General features: G+C 37.2%; 1 long non-coding RNA gene across 1 annotated transcript in view; it reads right to left on the reverse strand.

Moving 5' to 3' along the window:
* Positions 1-1,506: 1,506 nt before the first annotated feature.
* The window catches only part of LOC120781367, a 37,198-nt gene continuing 16,500 nt past the window's right edge, over positions 1,507-22,204 (reverse strand). Inside the window, exons 2-3 of the long non-coding RNA XR_005706051.1 lie at positions 11,514-11,616; positions 1,507-1,600 (exon numbers count right to left, since the gene is read on the reverse strand). This is a non-coding gene — a long non-coding RNA (uncharacterized LOC120781367). The remainder of the gene's footprint in view (positions 1,601-11,513; positions 11,617-22,204) is intronic.

A 22,204-nucleotide genomic window follows, 5' to 3' on the forward strand; every position in this document is an offset into this window, starting at 1 on the left:
GATTCAACGAATTCGTTTCTATAAAAGAACTCGTGGAGGCCTTTTGAAAGATGTTATTATAATCAGAAAAAAAAAATTAACAAAAGTTTCATAAAACTAAATTGAAACTGAAAGAAGGCAAACACCTGATGAAACAGACTGTGCGAACAACAATAACAGTAACAAAAACAACAATGATGTATGACAGAATGATGATGCTATCTATGCAAAACTATGATATCTGTGACAACTTGCACGACGGCTTGCCTGACAGTTTGACCGACAACTAGTGGTCCTTTCTTATATGTATGTCAATACTTCGACCTCTTCACGTTGGATCAGCTGCAAATTGCTGAGTAGCGCCTGAAAGTATGGCATCGTCAGTAGAATATTTTGGCACACCACCGCCATCCTGGCTGAACTCGGAGCGGGACCGATAGGATAAAGAACAATATAAGTATTTTGTGTGAGTGAAAAATTGTGAAAAACATATTTGCTTGAGTCTTTTGTATATTAAAACAATTGAAAATGAAACAAGCATTGTACATAATTATTAAAGTAAAAATAGAACTAGTTTCATTGTAAATGTGGAAAATACCAAACATTTGAATAAGATTGTAAAAACCAAATAATTCAATAAAACAAGAACCCGAAAGTCACAAAAGAGAAATCAGAAACAAAATCGAAATGAACAAACAAATGGCGTTTGTGTCAACCAAAACGGCAATAAAAAGAATACAAACCAAAATTGACTAATATTTACAATTTCATATTTGAACACTGACGACATTAAATACGTTTACGTGTAATGTTTGTTGTCATTGCAATCGAGACGAAACCTCGCTTGCCCTCGACGGTCACATGAAAGGAATGCGCGCTCACTAGCTGGCATGCCACACACACCAGGCGGGTAACTGGATTGAAAAAATCTGATTAAAAAAGAGTGGCAGCAATCCAGCAATCCAGCATTCAGCCATGTGAGCACTTCAGCTGAAAAATAGCAAAGCAACGGCACACTTCACAATCTCGCAGCTTCGGAGCAAGTTAAGGATTTTGTCTTTGTAGCTAGGGAACCGTGACGCAGAAAAGGAAAAGGAAAACTAACAAATTAAGTAAAGTTGATAAAAATTGTTATCCACAATAACTATCCGTAAGTCCAATACACTCCAACAAGCAACTGCCAGGCGTGTGCAATCGTCAAACGGTTAGAGACCAGTATTTCTTACGACAAATCTCAATGTAGCAGACCCAACAGATAAAATCAACGACGGTTGAAGAACACCATATGGTAAGTACCCCTCAGAAGTTTTGCTGTACTGCCACAAACACTCACACTGCAGTAAAACTACACCGAGCAGTTGCTGCCGCAGCTCGGTAAGACTTTCGTACGTTCGTTTTTTTTAATTTTGAACTCAAGTTATGTGGTTTAGCTGCTTTTAATTTTAGAATGTCCACACATATATATATTAAAGTATGTGCAATTATATAATATATACTCAGTAATGTTTGCTGACTCACCTCATTCTCCAAGATGCTACCGTCTAAGGTTTGTGCTTGATCATTTTTGTTACGTCGATTGCTTTCCCGTGCTCCTTGCTGCTTAGGACGCATGTTCTGAGAACTGGAAGCAGAGAAGTTATGAAAATACGATTATGCAATTCGCAAGTTAATAAAGCTAGTTTTAGTTAAGATAAAGTTCTAGAGAATAATATAATATGAAAGTTCTGGATTCAGAATGGCTCCTGAGATTAGCTTTATGAACCGTTAAACCGTTGTGATATGAAATTTGTCTATCAGTCAGCATGACCTATAAAATAAAATAAATAGATAAAGATTGCACCGCGACCTTTGGTTTATTGTGCCCTCTTCTAAGGCGGTATGATCCCTTTTTGGTAACATGGATTAAAGGGCATTTATACAGCTTCTGCAGACTGCAATGCAATCAATTAGCAGGTGTTCTGGAGTTTCAGGCACAAGAAGCTAGGCCCATGTTATATAAGTGCTTCTCCAACTTACAGTGGCCAGTGTGGAAGGCGACTGAGTTTGTCCCTAAGGAGCTTTATTGCATATTTAAACCTGCTGAGGTTGTAACCCCCCTTTAGCAACTTGGCGCATTTCTTGGAGTTGTTGCTAATACTTTTGACTGCCTACTCCTTCTTCCTTGCGAAGCAGCTCCTTTATGGTATGAGGACCCATCGCGATCAGTCAATTCTCGCCTATACTTTTGTGACAGAACACCCAGATCAGGTGCACTTAGTTACGTTCTGCTAGACTATTCAGCCATTCTCTACATTCCTGCAACAGTAGCGATTTGAACTCATAGGAAAAAACTGCTTAAAATGCGTAAAAAACTTCCCATAGGTATGGAGAGTTTGGTGTGTTGTCCTACGACTTCTACAGCAATTCCTTCCGAGGTTTTCGAGCCGTCGATGTACCACTTGATCTTCTTGGTGAAGTTTATCATTTTGGTAGTACTGTTCTTTGGGAGAAGAGCCAATGGTATTAAATCACTTAATTCTTTCATCCGATGGGATGAGATTACCAAAGCTCTACCACACCCTTCTGCTGTTATTTGGAGAGTGAGTATTTGGCTACCTGAGCTTGAGCATGATTTCAAGTGCTGCCAACGGCATGTGCGCATGGCACCCGCCATGCAGATGCATACAAGTCGTTGCAGCTTCGATAGTTGCTTCGAGGTTGCGGGATAAAAGGTGACGAAAAGTGACAAAGTGGATAAAAGAATTTAGAATATATCAGATTCTAAGTCGACGTCTTCAGTTTTTTGTATAGGTATTGAGAGCAAAAGTGGAACACAAGGTCTGGGCGCATACAACACGATGTATCTTTATAGGTGTTTATGTTGTATTGTGACAAATACAAATTTAAAAGCACATGAAATCCTACTATTGTACCTTTATTGTGTTTTCTTGCTGCTGTTGGAAAGGGTTTGCCACAGAAAGGATATGTGAAGAGCACATTATGTATGTGCTTTGTTAAAACTTTCACACTCACACGGTTGGATACAAAAGTAGAGGCTTCGTATGTATCTGAATGCCTGAAGGCTTGAGTGTGTTTGATGTTTGCCATTTTAGAACCCACAAAGTACAAAACACAGCTGTTTCCTTCTAGACAAAAGGGAGCAAAGGTCAATTTCGTGTGAACCGTTTGAGCACCCACTAAACACATACGGGGTTGGTACACAAGTATAGCTAGATATATTTTAATACTTGCTTTCTGCTGCCTGTTTGAAAATACCTGCATGTGTATGTGTGTGCGTGTTGTAGCGTTTTGTTCAAAATTGTTAGAAAATGTGATTTTCTAAAAGGGATTTGGTTGATCAACATGTGCACAACTCGTACAACCGAACAACAGGTATTAATTTTCGGTCAGCAGCAACAAGTATTTGCACAACATCAACATTTGCTGGTGGCTCAACAAATATGTATGCTGCATGAATACTGTTTAAAATATGTGGACCAGATGCTCAAGAATCAAAATAAAAGATGAGATAAATCTAAAAAAGGTGACATTACTTAATCCCCGGCATATGCAGGCCAGTGTTCAATTTGCTGAAGAGCACCTGCATATTGGCCAGTCGAAAAATGGCCAACATATTTTAGTCCGACGAAACAGAAATTGTTTTATTTTATTCCCGAGAACACCGCCAGTAAACGCTTCATTTGATCTTAAATATGTATCACTGACGGTAAAACATGAAGGTACCAAAATCAAAAATTAAAAAAAAAAAGAAAATATGGATGCCAAATTGTATGTTGGAATGAGTCTTCTATGCTATCACAATCTGAATGGTAAATGCTGTTGAAATAGGTCAATCAACAAAATAGCGATCCCAAGCACACCAGCGGAGTGGTAAAAAATTGGTTTGCTCTAAATGGAAATGTGGTTATAGGTTGGCCGGCTCAGTTACCGGACCTTAATCCAATTGAGAATCTTTTGTCGGAGGTCAGAGAAGCTGTGTGGAAATATAATCCGTAAAATACGAAGTAATTACGGAGTATTGTGAGAAACGCGTGGAAGGTTATTCCTCTCGAAAAGTGCAAGCGTATTTTCCAACAACGTTCATTCGACGAAATACATATTATTTAAGCTTTTTTTAAACTTTATGTACTATGTAATGAGTTAACTGATTTTTCATGTAGAACCCTCATTGCTGCTAATATTAATCACAGCTGAAATTTTTATTTAAATTTTTTTTTACCTTTTTAAAGAGGCACTTTATGTTATTCCTTAGAAAAAGTTATATTTATTTTAAACTGGAATATGAGCGAACTAAATAAAACAATAACAAAAATTAATTACACTATTCTTTGCCTAATTTAAGTTCCTGGTTATGCCACTGCTATTTTATTATCTTATGTAAAGACATAAAAAAATTTAATACAAAAAAGTCCAATGAAGTATTCATAATAAGAACCAAGCGAGCTGCAGAGGTTAATCGAGAAGGAACCTTCTTTTATAAGAGTGTTTAGCTGCTGTCGGCGATGATATTGATACCATTGGCTTCAACAACCGCGCTGTTGGTTCTGCTTTTTCCAGACTGGATAAAGAAGCAAAGAAAATAAATCCGGTATCTCCTGTAATCAAACAAACAGTCATCACACTCGCGACTTGGCTCCCATGTCACTGTTGAGAGTCATAACTTCAAAGTTGAAGATAATTTCGTGTATGTTGGAACCTGTATAAGCACCAACAACAATGTTAGCCTCAAAATCCAACGCAGAATAACTCTTCAGACTGAATGAGTCGACGTTACGAGTTTTCGAGAAAAGGTTCTTCGGAAGATTTATGGCCCTTTGAGCATTTGCAATGGCATATATCACATTCGATGGAAGCATGAGCTGTACAAGATTTACGACGACATTAACGGAGTTCAGCGAATTAAGAGACGACGGCGACGCTGGCTAGGTCGTGTTGTCCGAATGGATGAAAATAGCTCTGAAAGTATTCGATGCAGTACCCGTCAAGAGACTGGCATGCATTTATGAAATGGGAACATGCTAAGAAGACCTTTTCGAAATTCGAAGGGAAATACTGATGATTTCGTAATTTAACCAAAAAGGGCGGACTGTAAGTTTGCGTGATCGCAATAGTTAATTAAAGTATATTTGTAATAATCGGAATTATAATATTTCGTTTGCACAAAAAGTTACAAAGAAGTGGGCTAGCAAGTTATTTTGTTTGCCAAAAAAGGCTTCAACGCAAAAAATTTTTCTCCCATAAAATGCTTCTATTTGGTGGTGATATCACATGTATGCATACATAGAAATAGTATCATTTTGGTGGCGACACTAAGACGCGCCACAAAGTCTGCTTGTTGTCAGCAGCAAATAAACTGGCAAACATCTTTCAAGCAATAAAAATGATAAACAATAACAACAACATCATTAGTAAAGCATTTTATTATCGGGTTGGATTTGGCCTACTCCAACTGTCGCATATGCAAAATCTCAAGCCGGAAGGGCGACTGCTGATTGCAAAGACGATTAAGCACAATGGTTCAGGATGAGTAGACTGACAGATAAAACTGTTAAGCAGTAAAGAGTAAGAAATAATGTCGCGATAAGTGTATAAAAAATAGAATTTCAAAATAATTACTTGAAAAAATAACTGCATACATAATTAGTGGACCATTTTTAGGAGAAACGAATTAATTTTAAACGATATTGTTTAAAAAAATTGTCTAAAAAGATATTGTTTTATTTTTGGTAGCATACAGGGTTTGTCCGGAAAACAATAGGACTGATTTTCTTCCGCCGCGAATGTACTTCTTAGCATGCGCACACCGACTGAATACGGAAGAGGGCGTTCCTAGCTAACGAACGAGCGGTTGGTTGCCTCCGAGCACCTAGAGAGTCAGGAAAAACATTTTCGCGCGACATGTTTCTGTGAGTGGTGCAAGCCGAAAATGCAGCGTTCGTTAGAGCAAAGGTACGCGATTAAATTCTTTGTAGAACTCGGCAAATCTGCGACAAAGACGTTTGATATGATCAAGCAAGCTTACCCAGATGTTGCTTTAGCAAGCAGTGATGTGTTTCGGTGACACCAGGCTTTTTTCGAATATTTTTATCAAAATATGTGGTTCATGACATTGTGACGGAGCACTTGAACATGCGCAAAGTGTGCGCGAAGATGGTCCCAAAAGTGTTCAATGACGACCACAAATTGCGTCGGGTGGAAGTGTGCCAAGAAAATTTGAACATGTGTGAAAGTGACCCCCAATTTTCGAATAATGTAATCACAAGTGACGATCATGGATCTTTGAGTATGATCCCGAGACAAAGAGGCATTTTGAGATGACAGAGAGAATCCAAGCAGCATGCACCTTGGCTCTCCAGGCTATTCCGGAGAATGCCGTCCGTGACGCCTTCAAATCGCACTGGCAGCGCTGCATCGACGCTGAAGGAGCCTATTTTGAAAGTTTTTAAGGAATTGTAATTTTATCGTTCGTAGAGAGTTAAAAGCGATTTATGTAAAATTTGCAATAGTTGAAAAATTTAAATTTTCAAAGACTACGAAATCAAATTTAACTTCACTACTTTCTAATGAAATTATGTGGCGTATTTATTAGTCTCACAGTGCAAAAGCGTTCCATCACTAAAAGGCCACCTACTTTTTTGCTATGCGCATAAAGGTATGCCTCGTTGGTATGAGCTATTCGGATTGTGAGGCTGTACAGATGTCAAAAAAAAAAAAACAAAAAAAGCGCACTGCAGTAGAAGAAAGTGCTACACAGGCAGTAAGCCAAGTCGAATCAGATGAAAAAGAAAAACAACAACAAAAAGGAAACAACCGTTAAATTTGGGATACAATTGCTAAAATATAGTAAAATCTAAAGAGTGTTAGGTTGGCGCCAAAGCATCCGTTGGCACAGGGCCGGCTGGCCAGTCGCCAGCAAAAAGCCAAACAGCCTTCGAAATGGCCAATAAATAAATACATACAAATAACGATCTGCTAGTTTTTGTCTACTAACAACAGCTGCAGGGACTACAAATAAATGTAATCAATATTATTACAATGCAAAGTGTACAACAAAAACAGTGTAATAAAATGTGTTTAGTACAAATTCGACTTTGCTTTGCATTTTGTTTTCCATCTTGTGTTACCCTTTGGGGAGGATATACGTGTGAGGCTTTTACAACAATATATTATCAAGTTACAAAGAAGGAGACATTAGCGCACAGGCTGACAAATTGAGAAAATCGCAACAAAAACAAGCTGTTTAATTGGTTTCAGATGTCACATTCATTTGTCAATTAAGTCATTTTCATTTGTTATTACTTTCACTTTTCTCTTTTACTCAATTCATATAATTACTGGGTCAGCGGGGACGTGCAGCTTTCGAACCACGCGGACAAACGAAAAAACTGTATAAAAAAATAGAAAATAACGATAAACTCAACAGCAAAGAAAATTATATTCCTTGTCCCAATAATTTTGTCAGATTGACCACGCCAAATGTCCCATTCGTGTGATATGATTCCGAGCAAACAGGTACATATATCAAGAGCTAGCGCTTGGTAAATCATTACAATAACAGCACAATCATTTTGTGCTCCAAAAGCACACCTTAAGTTCATTAGTGGCGCCACATTTCATTGCTCAGCAATTTCTTTCGCTCATTCAGTCACTGACCCACTCTCGCCTCGGGACCTTTGAGCAAATAAGCGGTCATTTAATGTTTACCACCGCAATTCACTACACTGTTTACTACCTGTCATCAAGCAAATGTGTTATCTCTCGTCATCATCAACGAGCGTCGCTCTCCTGTTCAATGTTTCTGCCTAAATTTATTGCTTTGTCTGTGCAACAACACGCACGAAACTACCTATAATTTCCATGTTATTACTTCTCGAATTTCCTCTTATGTTAAAAGTGCAGTGAAAAGTTTGCATAGTTTGTTCATAGAATTGAGTGTGCTCTGAGTGGGAGGTATGAATTTCCGTAACAATGGTAAAACCAAAACGTAATATAATTGTTGTGAAACTGTAAAGTGGACTAAGTGAAAAACTTAAACTCCTTAGTAGTTGAGAAATTCTGTAAAATGAAAAAAACTATACGTTTTATACGTGGAATATTTCAATGTACCTTTTGCGGTGTCATTTTTTTACAACTTGTTTTCAGATCTTATCGAATACAAATCTTCACGGTTGCATTATATGCTAGCGAAAACTATTCAAGATCCGTTTCTGATTCAATTAATCCGTATGGAACTACCAGTATTGAAAGTAGTTTTTCTTTCCGATATTCTCAGAAAGCCCGAGAAACCATAAGAAAAGTCATGGCTTCCAACGGATCCCCTCATGAAGAATTTTAAGATATGATTTTCGAAGACGACAAAAGTTTTAGAATTATTAACTTGAGCTTAATACATAGCTCTCTCTAGATCTCTCGCCTTAATTCAAAAATTTTAGCCTATGATATTGATATTATAGGCCTCAACATTCGCGCCGTTAGTTCCGCTTTCTTCAGACTTCATAAGGCAGTGAAGCAAATGGGTCCGATGGCGTACGAGGGCAAGACAAAATATCTCCTGTCGTCAAACAAACAGCCGTTGCACTCGCGACCCACATCACTGTTGACAGTCATAACTTCGAAGTCATAGATAATTTGGTCTTGTGAGTGATACACTGGAAGAGGTATCGATAGTGAGACCACAGTGTCTGTCGAAATTTTCCTCATGAACCATCTGGTATTGCAAAGGACCAAAAGTGGTCTGTGCGTCGATCATTGGCCTACTAGATTAACCTAACTTACCTTTAAGTAAAAACCACATGAATGGTTATTATAAGTATGTTTTTCTAATCGTAACGTTCGATGTATATTCGATTTTGGAACTCACTTTTAACAACAAAGATCTCATGATGCCTGGAAACAAGCGCCGACTGCGCTACGAGGAAGCTATAAATACGAGTTTTACGAATCCACTTGAGACTTAATGCAGACTAAAACAAAACTATCCGCAGCAAATATTAAATCTTTGAGAGTTGTTTGTATTAAAATGAGAGTGATGTATATGGTAGTCGAAAAAGTCTTTTCGTATTTCTAATCAAACTTCAACTTATTTTTTTTTACACGCATATTCATAATGAACTTTAATGAACCAAATATCTACCATTTTGTTGGACCACTTTTTGCCATTTTTCCGCTAGAGATACTATTACATCAGTGTAAAACTTTTCTGGTTTCTCGACGAAAAACTGCGATAAGTAATTTTCAAAGGCTGCTTTTGAAGTCAACTTCACTCCATTAAGGGAGTTCTGTATTGACCCAAACGAATGGTAGTCCGATGGTGCAGGGACAGTGCTATATGGTGGATGCATCAAAATTTCCCAGCCAAGTTCTCGCAGTTTTTGCCGAGTCATCAAAGATGTGTGTGTTCTAGCGTTTACTGATGGAAAACGAAGCCCTTTTCGTTGATTAGTTCTGACCGTTTTGTTTCGATTACTTGCTTCAATGTCATCAGTTGTTGAGAGTTAAATGTAGAATCAATCGTTCGACGAGGCTGGAGCATCTCATAGTGGGTGATTCTTTTCCAATCCCGCCAAACACTCAGCATAACTTTCGAGGCGTCAATCCTGGCTTTGCGACCATTTGTTTAGCTTAACCACGCTTTTATTGTCGTATTCGATCCACTTTTCGTCTCCTGTTACCATTCGCTTCAAAACCTTTCCCAAATTTGGTTTTTTTAGTTAAGTGAAGCTTAAAATCTCACCTTTCCAACACTATATGGTATGACATAATATGGTTGGTAGCACTGGAAGTGTACGACTGCAACAACATCTATTGAAAAAATACGAAAAAGCTTTTTTGACTGCCCAATAAAACATATGTACGTACTGGTTTAAGTATATAAAACTTAGACATACAACTTTCATGCGGATCTAAATATATATCCAAGTATACGGAAGAAAGTTAATTTTCTGTTAAAGTAAGTAAAAGAAATAACCTCACGCATATAAATAAGTGTATTCAACATACTCAAACACACATATTGTACATATATAGAATTCTCCTTACCTACTTCTACTGTCTCCTTCTTAGAATTTATTTCTATATAAGTGACAAGCTGAAGAATGTTAACTAACGCACAACTGATTAAACGATTAAATGTCTGCAGGTATGTGGCGATGAAATGAAGTCGAAGTAGAAGACCGTAGAGACGAATGCGTAACACAGCCACTTCTGGTGAGTCAAGTAGTAGAGTCTAATGCCGTTTATGTAACCGAGTAAAGCTATATTACAACGGGTTGGTGGCGAATGTTGCATTGAACGGAGCTAAGCCTGCGTTTTACCTACGAACGTTTTGTAAATAACTAAAGCTTGTCAACAAGCAATTGAGTCAAACGAAGTTGACATTGGGGGTGGGAAAATGCTAAAAGGTGATTTGCAAAAAGAAATGACAACTATGTAATCCACTATGAGTCTGTCAACTTTGGGGGTGTAGTATGTATATACATATGTTTATAATGAAGCAGACGAGGTGGTCTAATTTACAGTAACAAAAAACTTAGACTGAAGTGAGTTGTTGTTAATGTCGGCAGCACACGTATCGGAAATGTATCTGCTAGGCTTAAGGAGCGTTATTGCCATCATTTTAGACCAAGACCAAGACCAAGACCAAGACCAAGACCAGGACCAGGACCAAGACCAAGACCAAGACTAAGACCAAGACCAGAACCAAGACCAGGACCAAGACCAACATCAAGACCAAGACCAAAACCAAGACCAAGACCAAGACCAAGACCAAGACCAAGACCAAGACCAAGACCAAGACCAAGACCAAGACCAAGACCAAGACCAAGACCAAGACCAAGACCAAGACCAAGACCAAGACCAAGACCAAGACCAAGACCAAGACCAAGACCAAGACCAAGACCAAGACCAAGACCAAGACCAAGACCAAGACCAATTCCAAGACTACTGTCAAAACGAGTACTATGAGAAAAATCTGCACCAATAATGATAGCTAAAAAGATAGTAAAAGGCCTTTGAAAAGTTATCACTACCCCTGTATGAACGTTGACATGTCTTTCTAAAGTCATTAGGATTATAAGCAGATAAGCTTCTTGACCTCTCACCTTGGATCACCAGCAGGCAGCTCTGACTCCGTATCCGAATTACTGCGATAATCATAACAGCCCCCGCTACTAGCAAGCCGTTCAACACGTGGCTGCTGAGGTTCTTCATGCTGCTGATGACTGACCGAATGATGTGCGTACTGTGGTGCAGACTCATCATGATACGTCAAGCATCACTAGGATCACCAGCGCCCTCCTTAAAAGTGCATGTTGGCTGGAGTTTTTTTATACTGCATACATAGAACTTATTTACTATTTAAATGCTTATTTCCGATTTTATTTACTTAATGCGCTGAGGCATCGGACAAGAGCTGGGCATGAGTCATCAAAAATTCATTTCAATTTCAATTAAAAAAAAAAATTCAATAAAAATACCGCAAGACTTTTTTGACAACCCATTATTATTTAATACACATAGTAATTATATTCACTCACTTCAAGTACATTATCCAATAGGAGGCGGTGTTACAAGTATCATCGATGCTTGACTGGCATTCAGGCGTTTCGCGACCGATGCATTTTCAATGAAAGTTGTCATCTAAAAATAGAACAAAAATACGAAATGGCAATGAGTACAGAAAAAAAGTTATCACTTAGAAAGTCTTAAAAAAAAAGGCGAAACATTTTTTCATATTAAAATAAGTAAAACATTATAAATCTATCCCAACACACTCGAACAAAAATATATCCAGCGCTTCTCCGCACTTCAAGCGCACATAGTTTTGTATAGCAACTTAACAGGTCTTACCGGTTTTTATTTACTCCGTTATCGCGCCATTGCCCTTACATTTATTATGCTACGTTGGGCTTTAGTGGTTGCTTTTGTTCTTTTTGAATGTTGCTTCAACTAATAGAGCTGTTGTTGTTGTTTGCTTTTATGCAATTGATTTTTGTCGTTCGCTGTCAGTCAGTAAGTCAGTCACGTTGATGCCATTTAGGATGCAAAACGCTTTCGGCCGAAGTTGAGAAGAGAGTGGGAAACAAGGATAAGCGAGTACAAGAGTGACGACCGGCAAAAGTTGGAACGTGTCTGAGCCGATTCGAATAGCTCAACGGCGGCGGTGGCGTACTGTCCAAGTCTTGTCGAGCCGGTTTAATGCCCCATAAAACATTAAACCCACATCATTGTCTTACAATTGCATGCAACGTGCCGGGCGAAAAATCTAAAAAATTATAGCAACAAGGCTGTGACATCTATGAAAAGAGTTAACGATAGTTTGAGAATTTTAGGTAACCCAAGTTAAGCAAAGTTGAAGCTCCGGCTTAACTAAACAGTATTCTGAGCTTTAGTAAAATGAGGTTAGGCTAGAATATACAAGGTGCGTTCCAAAGTAAACAGGACTTAAAACAAAAAACACAACAAATGGTTTTTTCGGCAAAATCAATTTATTTTATTCAAAATAGTCTCCTTCTGCTTCAATACAGCTTTTTGCATGGCCCAAAAGCATGTCGAATGAGTGTTTTAGCTCGTTGGTCGGTATGGCCGCCAGTATGCCGGTGCAAGCCTTTTGAATGGCTTCAAAGTCTGCATGTCCTATCATGGACAAATGCATTTTTCCGAAAAGGAAGAGGTTGCACGGTGTCATATCAGGTGAATGCAGGGAGTGGTTAATGGTTAAAATGTGACAAACCGATGTTTTGGAGATGTTCAATTCCATTTCCATGAATTTTAATGATGATTTTGGCTGAGTTTTAAAGAATTCACGTACAGTTTCGATGGAATTTCCGGTGATCATATGTTTTTATTATTTATGTTCTCACGACCACTTTGAAAACGTTGAAACCACTCGTGCACTCTGCTACGGTATAGGCAATCATCGTCATAAACTTGTTTCATCAATTGAAACGCTTCGGTAAAAGTTTTACCAACTTTAAAACAAAATTTAATGTTGGCTCTTTGTTCGAAGCTCAGTTTTTCAAAATGGTTTTCATTAATCCTTCCGAAATTCCAACGATGCTAGTAAGATCTCTGACTGTTAATCATTCTTAAGCACCAATTGATTTATTTAATGGGATGTTGATCATGATCTTGGACGTGGGTCGTCTTCAACGCGTTCTCGTTCTCCTCTTGGAATAATTTGTACCTACCAAAATTTTTGCTCACGCAAACAATTAACAACTTAATTGAATAATTAATGAAACTTCTTTCTTGAGTGATTCTTTTTTTTTTATTAAAAATCACCGAATGCACTTTATGTACATTAGAAAGAAAAGCGGATACTAAACGCTAATGATTACTTTGATGTGACTTTTGGCACAGATGCACTGACCGGCATATCAATCTAGAAAAAAAATATTTCGACGAATAATTCTTCTCGCGAAATTTGATTTAAAAATCTTACTATTTTTTGCCACAGTAGTAGAATATTCGGCTTTCTAAAAGAAAATTATAAAATTTGTTGTTCAAACTCTAATGGCGATGTATCTGAAGCGTTCAGACCTGGAGAATTGAGTATCGGAGATTCATCGATCTTTCCTTAGATCCTATCAAATTTATTGTACTACGTTGCCCCCTTTTACAAACATCATAATCCTTTCAATATTTAAATCGGACGCTAGGTAATACATATTACCTAACGCTTTTGTAGAAGTTTTAATAACATACGCTACATTCTTTCGACCAAATTCTCTAACAAAATAAGCCTTATATAAAACTAGCTCATTTATACTTAGTAAAAGACGAATGTTATTGGTAGGCATACATATATTACGCCTTATTGTTTTATGGTCGTAGTCAGTAAACTAAATCACAATTTCTCTGCATTTTCAAAACTGACAGGAAGAGCACAAATGTTTACCCAAAAGATAATACAAAGGAAAGAAAATTAAAAATTAGTTAAAATGAATGAATATAAAAACAAATGAAACACCTTCCTTTCTCCCACGAGGCCTAGGTTTCAATCATTCCCATACTTTCCAATAATCTTTGAAATAAAGCTATTTACATCCGACTCGAAGTCATTTCGAAGGTAATAAGTGATAAATTGAGCTCTGAAGTCTCCGAATTATTCCTTATTTCACGACAATCGATTATTTTGATGTAACAATTAACACTTATGCTTAATGGATATATAGGAAAAAAGATGAAAGCGGAAAGAGAAAGCCTAATAATAAGTCAAAAAAGCATAAATGTATATACCCTATACACAAATTTACACTCATACATACGTATTTAGATAGCTCACTAAGCAACAAGTGTTTATCAGCAGTGCTCCTACACATTTCAATTCCATGCACGTCCTGGCCGAATGGTTATTCGCCTTTGCTAGACAGGAGGCAAGCACTTCTGCACAACCACGAGCAGATCACTTCTCATTCAAGCTCATTCAAGCTCATTCATTCCAGCTGGATCGACTGCTCATCTGCTGTGATGTGCTGGATATATCATAAATACAAGTATTGAACAAGAGTTTTTACTGTGAAAAGCAACATAAAATTTAATTTTTTTTTTTTATTAAAAGGAGAGGGAAATGACTTTTTAAGTAACCATTACAGAATTACCCTTTTACAATGAGGAAAGCCGAGAGAAGACGTATAAGAAGAGTCACCACCATGAAGGCCTGGCTGGTAACGGAGTTTCAATTAGAGCGCTACAAAAACGGTTTGGAATATGAATTAAATTCTTAATTCTTGTGAAAGTACATTTGATGCCATTATGGAACTCGATTTCGTTTGCATGGTCCCCACAGGCATGCTTGCAGAAGTCCAGACGCTGAACCCGAATTTCAACGATTTTAAGGCATAAGTCCAATACTGCTGCAATTTCATTTTCGACATTCGTACGATGTTCATCAATCGTTGCTGGCTTGTTGGCATAGACCATTGACTTGACATAGCCCCACAGGATTTAGTCTAACGGCGTTAAATCGCATAACAGAGGCGGTCAATTGATTGGACCATTTCGTAACACGTTCACCATACTTGGTTTTCAATAAATCGATTGTGACATTCGCTGTGTGGCTTGTGGTCCCCATCATCCAATTCGAACCAAATATCGGGTGATTTTTTTGAGGTTAGGATTTTCATGCATTAGTATTTGACAGATCACGTGGGATTTCAGACATGGTGTCAAAGAGAACGATGCTCAGTATGCTTTGACATTTCATCATGAATAGACTTACTAACGGGCAACGCTTGCAAATCATTGAATTTTATTACCAAAATCAGTGTTCGGTTCGAAATGTGTTTCGCGCTTTACGTCCGATTTATGGTCTACTTAATCGACCAAGTGAGCAAACAATTAATGCGATTGTGACCAAGTTTCGCACTCAGTTTACTTTATTGGACATTAAACCAACCACACGAATGCGTACAGTGCGTACAGAAGAGAATATTGCGTCTGTTTCTGAGAGTGTGGCTGAAGACCGTGAAATGTCGATTCGTCGCCGTTCGCAGCAATTGGGTTTGTGTTATTCGACCACATGGAAGATTTTACGCAAAGATCTTGGTGTAAAACCGTATAAAATACAGCTCGTGTAAGAACTGAAGCCGAACGATCTGCCACAACGTCGAATTTTCAGTGAATGGGCCCTAGAAAAGTTGGCAGAAAATCCGCTTTTTTATCGACAAATTTTGTTCAGCGATGAGGCTCATTTCTGGTTGAATGGCTACGTAAATAAGCAAAATTGCCGCATTTGGGGTGAAGAGCAACCAGAAGCCGTTCAAGAACTGCCCATGCATCCTGAAAAATGCACTGTTTGGTGTGGTTTGTACGCTGGTGGAATCATTGGACCGTATTTTTCAAAGATGCTGTTGGACGCAACGTTACGGTGAATGGCGATCGCTATCGTTCGATGCTAACAAACTTTTGTTGCCAAAAATGGAAGAACTGAACTTGGTTGACATGTGGTTTCAACAAGATGGCGCTACATGCCACACAGCTCGCGATTCTATGGCCATTTTGAGGGAAAACTTCGGAGAACAATTCATCTCAAGAAATGGACCCGTAAGTTGGCCACCAAGATCATGCGATTTAACGCCTTTAGACTATTTTTTGTGGGGCTACGTCAAGTCTAAAGTCTACAGAAATAAGCCAGCAACTATTCCAGCTTTGGAAGACAACATTTCCGAAGAAATTCGGGCTATTCCGGCCGAAATGCTCGAAAAAGTTGCCCAAAATTGACTTTCCGAATGGATCACCTAAGACGCAGCCGCGGTCAACATTTAAATGAAATTATCTTCAAAAAGTAAATGTCATGAACCAATCTAACGTTTCAAATAAAGAACCGATGAGATTTTGCAAATTTTATGCGTTTTTTTTAAAAAAAAGTTATCAAGCTCTTAAAAAATCACCCGATATATCGGGTTATCATTGAGCAGGATTCCCATTCACAGTAACGTGCCGGTCTTGACTATCACTGAAAAAGTTCAGCCCAAATACCCCGCGTCCCATAAACCGCACCAAACTGTAAATTTTTCAAGTTGCAATTGTGACTTATGAAGTACGTGTGGATTGCTGCCTGACCACTAACGCATATTTTTCTAATTGACAAAGTTGTTTCTCAGCCCAATTCAAGAACATGCGATGATTCTGGTGGTCAAACGGCTTCAGTTCTTGCATCAGTTTGATCTTGTAAGGATGTAGGTCAAAACTTTTTCGCAAAATTCGCCCCAACGACATCACAGAGATGTCCAGCGCTTGAGAACGACGTGTGAGAGACTGTCTTGGGTCTTCCCCAATTGATGCTGTTGAAGCCATTGACTCCGAGGTTTTGTAGTAAATTTTAATAATTTTAACTCGTTGTTAGATCGTATATCTTTTCAAACCTTGCTGAAGAGAAATCTCAAAAATATGACGTCGTTTGCTGTCCCTATCAGTACTTTTGTACCGTTCCTATTGAAAAACATAATAATTTTATTGCTGATAGTGGCTCTAAGTAGACCACTATCGAACAAATGACCTTGGTTTCCTTCAGTAACGTAACTTTAAGTAAGAAGAATTCTTGAAAAAAATATATTTATCTATAAACAAGTGTAATACTAAATATAATTTTAAGATTAAAGGTTGTACTCCGCTCAACTGTTTCTTACCTGTAAACTGAAACAGATTTTCCCATTACATTAAAGTTATGACATTTGAATTTCTTCATGCTATATACCCCTTCCCTGTTTAAAGAAATTACACATGTGGTCACTGTAAAATGTGTGGCTATAGGTCATGTAGCTTGCGACAACAACCCCTAATATGCCAACTCAATGGAATATTGTCTGACTTTAGTTGAACTAAGGAAAAATTAATGTCTGTCAAGACCATGTTTTGCACATATGTGCATATTCATAAATTTGTGTAAGCGCGTGAACATGGCGTGCTGCCCATTTATCTTGCAGAGTTATGGAACAGTCCTTTCAATCGTACGCAGACCGAGCCGCTGTTCGCTATGTGGTACGTGCTTATATGTATATCTACAAATATAGGTATGTACTGCTTTTTGCTATGTGTATACATAGTGCATACCGAAATGGACTTGCAGCAGTTTGTCTTATTTACCACTACGGTAATTATTTATTTATGAGTTGAAACAGTTTCCATAACTCATTTCACATGACGCTTCGGCAGAGCTGAATGCCAAAAGTGTTGTAGAACGCGGAATGTGTCAAGAAGTTCGATAAAAGTGAAAAGCTTAGAATGCTGAAGGTGGCCGGTGGTAGTTAGTTGTAAGTGTAAAAGCAAGCGGAAAGGAAACACGAGAAACATAATAGATAGTACCGCAGATACAAAAATTATTTGTACACACGCTTACTAACACACCTAATAATTTATGCTGTGGCAGTGTGTCTGTAAACTCTTTCTCCCAACTGTTTGCATTTTTATTCTCCTGCGTATTGTGGAACGTTTTCTACGAATGTGTCAGTTATTTATTCAAACAGACAGTAAATGTCAATGTGAGCCGCATAGCTGTAAGCAAGGTAAAAGCTTATTGAATACACTCGTACATATGTGACTTGCCGCCTGTAAGTATGCAACGATAATGTACACACGTTTACTGCTTTTTGCTTCAAACAAATGTGGGAAATTGAGATATAAACGGCCGGACGCAGGGAATTCTGAGCGCGCATGTCGTAACCTTGAGAAGGGACGAGCTATTTGATTTATTTCATATATAGTACATACATATACAAATTTACATACATATGCTATTACAGGTATGTACTGCAGCTCACCTATCAATAGACAAATATAGAAATGTTGAACAAGAAGTCAGTATTGTTTCGGTACTTTTGTTTTACGCTCTCCGTGCACCGTTTGGCTTTTAAATTTTGGTTGATTTTCTTTCCCAGCAAGGTCCATGAGTTTTGGTAGGGGTTAAGCTGTCTTTCAGTCTGACTGACTGAAATTATTTTGTCAATATTTTCCGATGTTTTTCCTTTGGGTTTTGTTGAGATGTAATTTGTATTATGGCACTTACTAGAAAACGCAGTAATAGGTGCAGGTAAGCACAAGCAAAGTAATTGTTAGACATATGTATATATCTATTGTATCAGTACACCTGGAGTAATTGGAAGTAGTGTAATAGCAATTCAGAAAAACGAGTAGACAAGCGAACAGAAAAAAGTCAATAAATTAATAAGAGCGTCAATTCCGCCGGCTTAGTGAACAGCATGTTTATACAAACATAAATATGTCGATGAAGATAAGGAAATGTACAAAAAAAGGAGAACGACTATTGGAAATCCGAAAGCGCTAAACAGTTGACAATAAATATGGCTTAAGTTAGGTTGGTCCGCAATCATTTTAGGTCATTTCTGCTTCAATGTTGCGCTTGAAGTCGACAAACCAATAAAGCACAATCAGTCAAAGTGAGCTGCTTCTTTAGTTCCTATCGACATATCATTCGCCACAATTTTGATCTAATTGTGATATACATATGGCTATCTGCACTTGGGCGTTCCTCTTCTTCTGAGTTTCCACTAAGGCGTCAAATATTTCAATAATTATTTCTGCCAAAAAAATCAAGTGATTTCTTGTGATTTTTCATGATGAAACTTTTTCGAACTTTTCGTAAAAAAAAAATTAAAAAAGGTTTACGTTGTATTTAAAATGTTGACTTTTAAACTTTAAGTGTAGATTTTGCTGACTTTTCGTTCCTTGTATTTTGACCATGTCCGTTTGTTTCTTTCTTCTTCTTATTTTCACTTTCCTTCCTGTTAAACAATTTGCGTAATTTTTCAAAATGATAAATTAGTTTGGCAATTGCAACAGAAGAGAAAAAGTTTTTCATTATTACTTAACGGTGTTGGTAAATTAGGTAACGAAGATGTTGAAAAGGAAATCAAATACTAAAGCTTAGCCATAGGAAGAACCCAGATAGTGAGCTGCATAATGTGACCAGGCTCATGCCGCTAGAGCGTGACGACAAATTGCTAAATCGTGTAGTGCTGTAATTTTAAGGGTGACCACGTTCTGTAAAATGATTTACAAAGGTTGGAAGAAGAATTGAAATAGAAGTAAATTAAGGGCAAATGCGACAATGGTTTCTTCTACTCACCGTGCTTAAATATTTATTTTCTATTTACAATAGAACTGCCATTAGAAGGTGTTTTATGTAGTCAATTCATGAGCGAACGCTCTAATTGTCTCCTATTAAAAGTCAAAAGTAAATATCAGCAATTTGAAAAGACTACAATGATCTCAGTAGCTACAATTTCGTGTTTTAAATACCTCCCAGCCAGATAGCATCAGACCTTCGAGTGCATTATTTAGATAATATTCTTTTTATAGAATTCTTTTCATCATCTATTTTTACAGCCTTTAAAGTTGAAATCTTATTTTTGGTTTGGCTGACTGAAGCAACCTAAGTTTGGTTAATTTATTTATGGTCAAAAATATAAGTGGAATCACTAAACTCAGAAAGGCAACCACAACCATATTATCGCCTACAAACTCTGGTTGGTGCTTCTGGAAAATATTTATGTATATAAATGAGCTTAGTTATAGGTTGGTAAATATTAACTCAACCTTAAAACTTTCAGCTTCTTTACATGACCTTAAGCCCACTTTCTAAAATTGTTTAAAAGAAATAGAATTTGTTTTTTGAAATAAATCCCTCAACTAGTTTCAAACCGGCACTCATTTGTTGGGTCATGCAAATTGTTCAAACCATTTCAAAATAGTCCCTCAATTCTGATGTCCTCAGACTCATTCTTTTGATATTTTTTTCAACTAATCTGTTTATACCTCTTGAGTATTAAGGAAATGCTCTTTATTTACTTTTAGCAAAGTGGGATTTGTTCACTCTAATGTCCAAATACACTGAACATAACCTCCAACACGACGGTTTTTCTTGTTCGAGGAAATTACGAAATAAATAACACAAAGTGAAATATAGTCCATTTTCGCTTTCTCGTTGGTACATGCTTTCATTTATGCTCTTTATTTAAGTGTTTGCTTACTTATACAATTTTCTTCAATTCGTTTTTCACTGCTCTCTCTGCGCTGGACGAAAGGCCGACAATTTTTGTTTGCAATTAAAGAGCAAAATTAATCATTTTGTATTTGGTGTCGGGATAATGAGCCAAATCCATTTGCTATAATTAGTTTTACTATTTATATGTATATGACTAAGGCATATCTTTATGTATGTACGAGTAGTATACTTATGTATATACTTGTACGTAAAAGCATATTATACAATGCGACCAGATATTGTGTGAGAGGAAAAAATCTAATACTTTCTATACATAAAAAATATATGAGTGTAGTAAGGCCTACGTAAGGAAATAAATATTTATATGTATATAATAAGTACATGTCACGTTGTTTGTCCGCGATGGATTCCTAATCTACTGAACCGACTTTAGTAAAATTTAGCACACTGTGTCTAGTTCTTTTTTAGAACGAACTTAGAAGATAGTATAGTAAGAACAATCCTTAAAAAAAAATATGGTGAAAGCTCTATTAAATGGACGCTGTATTAAGCGGACATTTTCATTAACCACGCAAATTGTTGACGTCTATTAACTACAATCCATTAAGCGGAAAACTCAATTAACTGGACAGAAAGGCTGGTAATCAGACATTGAGGAAACAGCCCTAAATTCGCTATTTTTTCCAATGCAATTTATTTGTATGAACATACTAAAAATTAAACCTCAAGTGCAATCCTTTGGATTCTTATACTGACAAACGTTTTCCCCTTTATTCGGGAATAAAATTTTCACTGTTTTGAATAGTTTATTATATGAATAATAGTACAAAATGTATTCCACAGCAACGCGTGCTAAATCCACTAGTATCTTTATATAATTACAATCAGAAATCAGCCAGGTCTAATTATTACCAGCAATGAAATTTATATTATTTCTTGTGGCAGTTAGTTAAACATATTATTTTTGAAGTCAGGTAATTACTAACTTCATGCAATGGCATCATATTTAAAAATACATAAGTTGAAATAATACTTTACTACTGCCGAAGGATATATCTTGAAGCTTGAGATTTGAGGTCCACTGCATATATTAGTACGTTATTTAACACTTTATTTCATTTAGATTGACAGACCGATTTATTTTGTTGTAGTTTTTGGTATTTTTGAAAAATTTTTAGAATAAGACTTATCACTCATCTTAATTCAAAGTAATGCCAATCTTTCATTGAGAATTTTTTCCATCCTACATAAACATACACACGTTCATACCTTTACTAATCATTGTTGTTTCAACAAATAAAAAATAACTGATGCTTTCCACACCTCTGACGGCTTTTATTTAACCAGCACGCTGGACTGCTCGCAACAAATTGGCCTAAAACTATCTTGCTCTTCTTCAAGGTCTTTCTTTGCCTTTTTGGATCTTTTGATACCCTGAACAGGGTATATTAAGTTTGTCACGAAGTTTGTAACACCCAGAAGGAATCGTCGGAGACCCTATAAAGTATATATATAAATGATCAGTATGTCGAGCTCGATTTAGCCATGTCCGTCTGTTTGTCCGTCTGTTTGTCCATCTGTCTGTCTGTATATATACGAACTCGTCCCTCACTTTTTAAGATATCGTTTTGAAATTTTGCAAACGTCATTTTCTCTTCAAGAAGCTGCTCATTTGTCGGAAAGGCCGATATCGGACCACTATAACATATAGCTGCCATACAAACTGAACGATCGGAATCAAATGCTTGTATGGAAAACTTT

Source organism: Bactrocera tryoni, unplaced genomic scaffold (assembly GCF_016617805.1).
Source record: "Bactrocera tryoni isolate S06 unplaced genomic scaffold, CSIRO_BtryS06_freeze2 scaffold_663, whole genome shotgun sequence".
Taxonomy (NCBI): Eukaryota; Metazoa; Arthropoda; class Insecta; order Diptera; family Tephritidae; genus Bactrocera; species Bactrocera tryoni.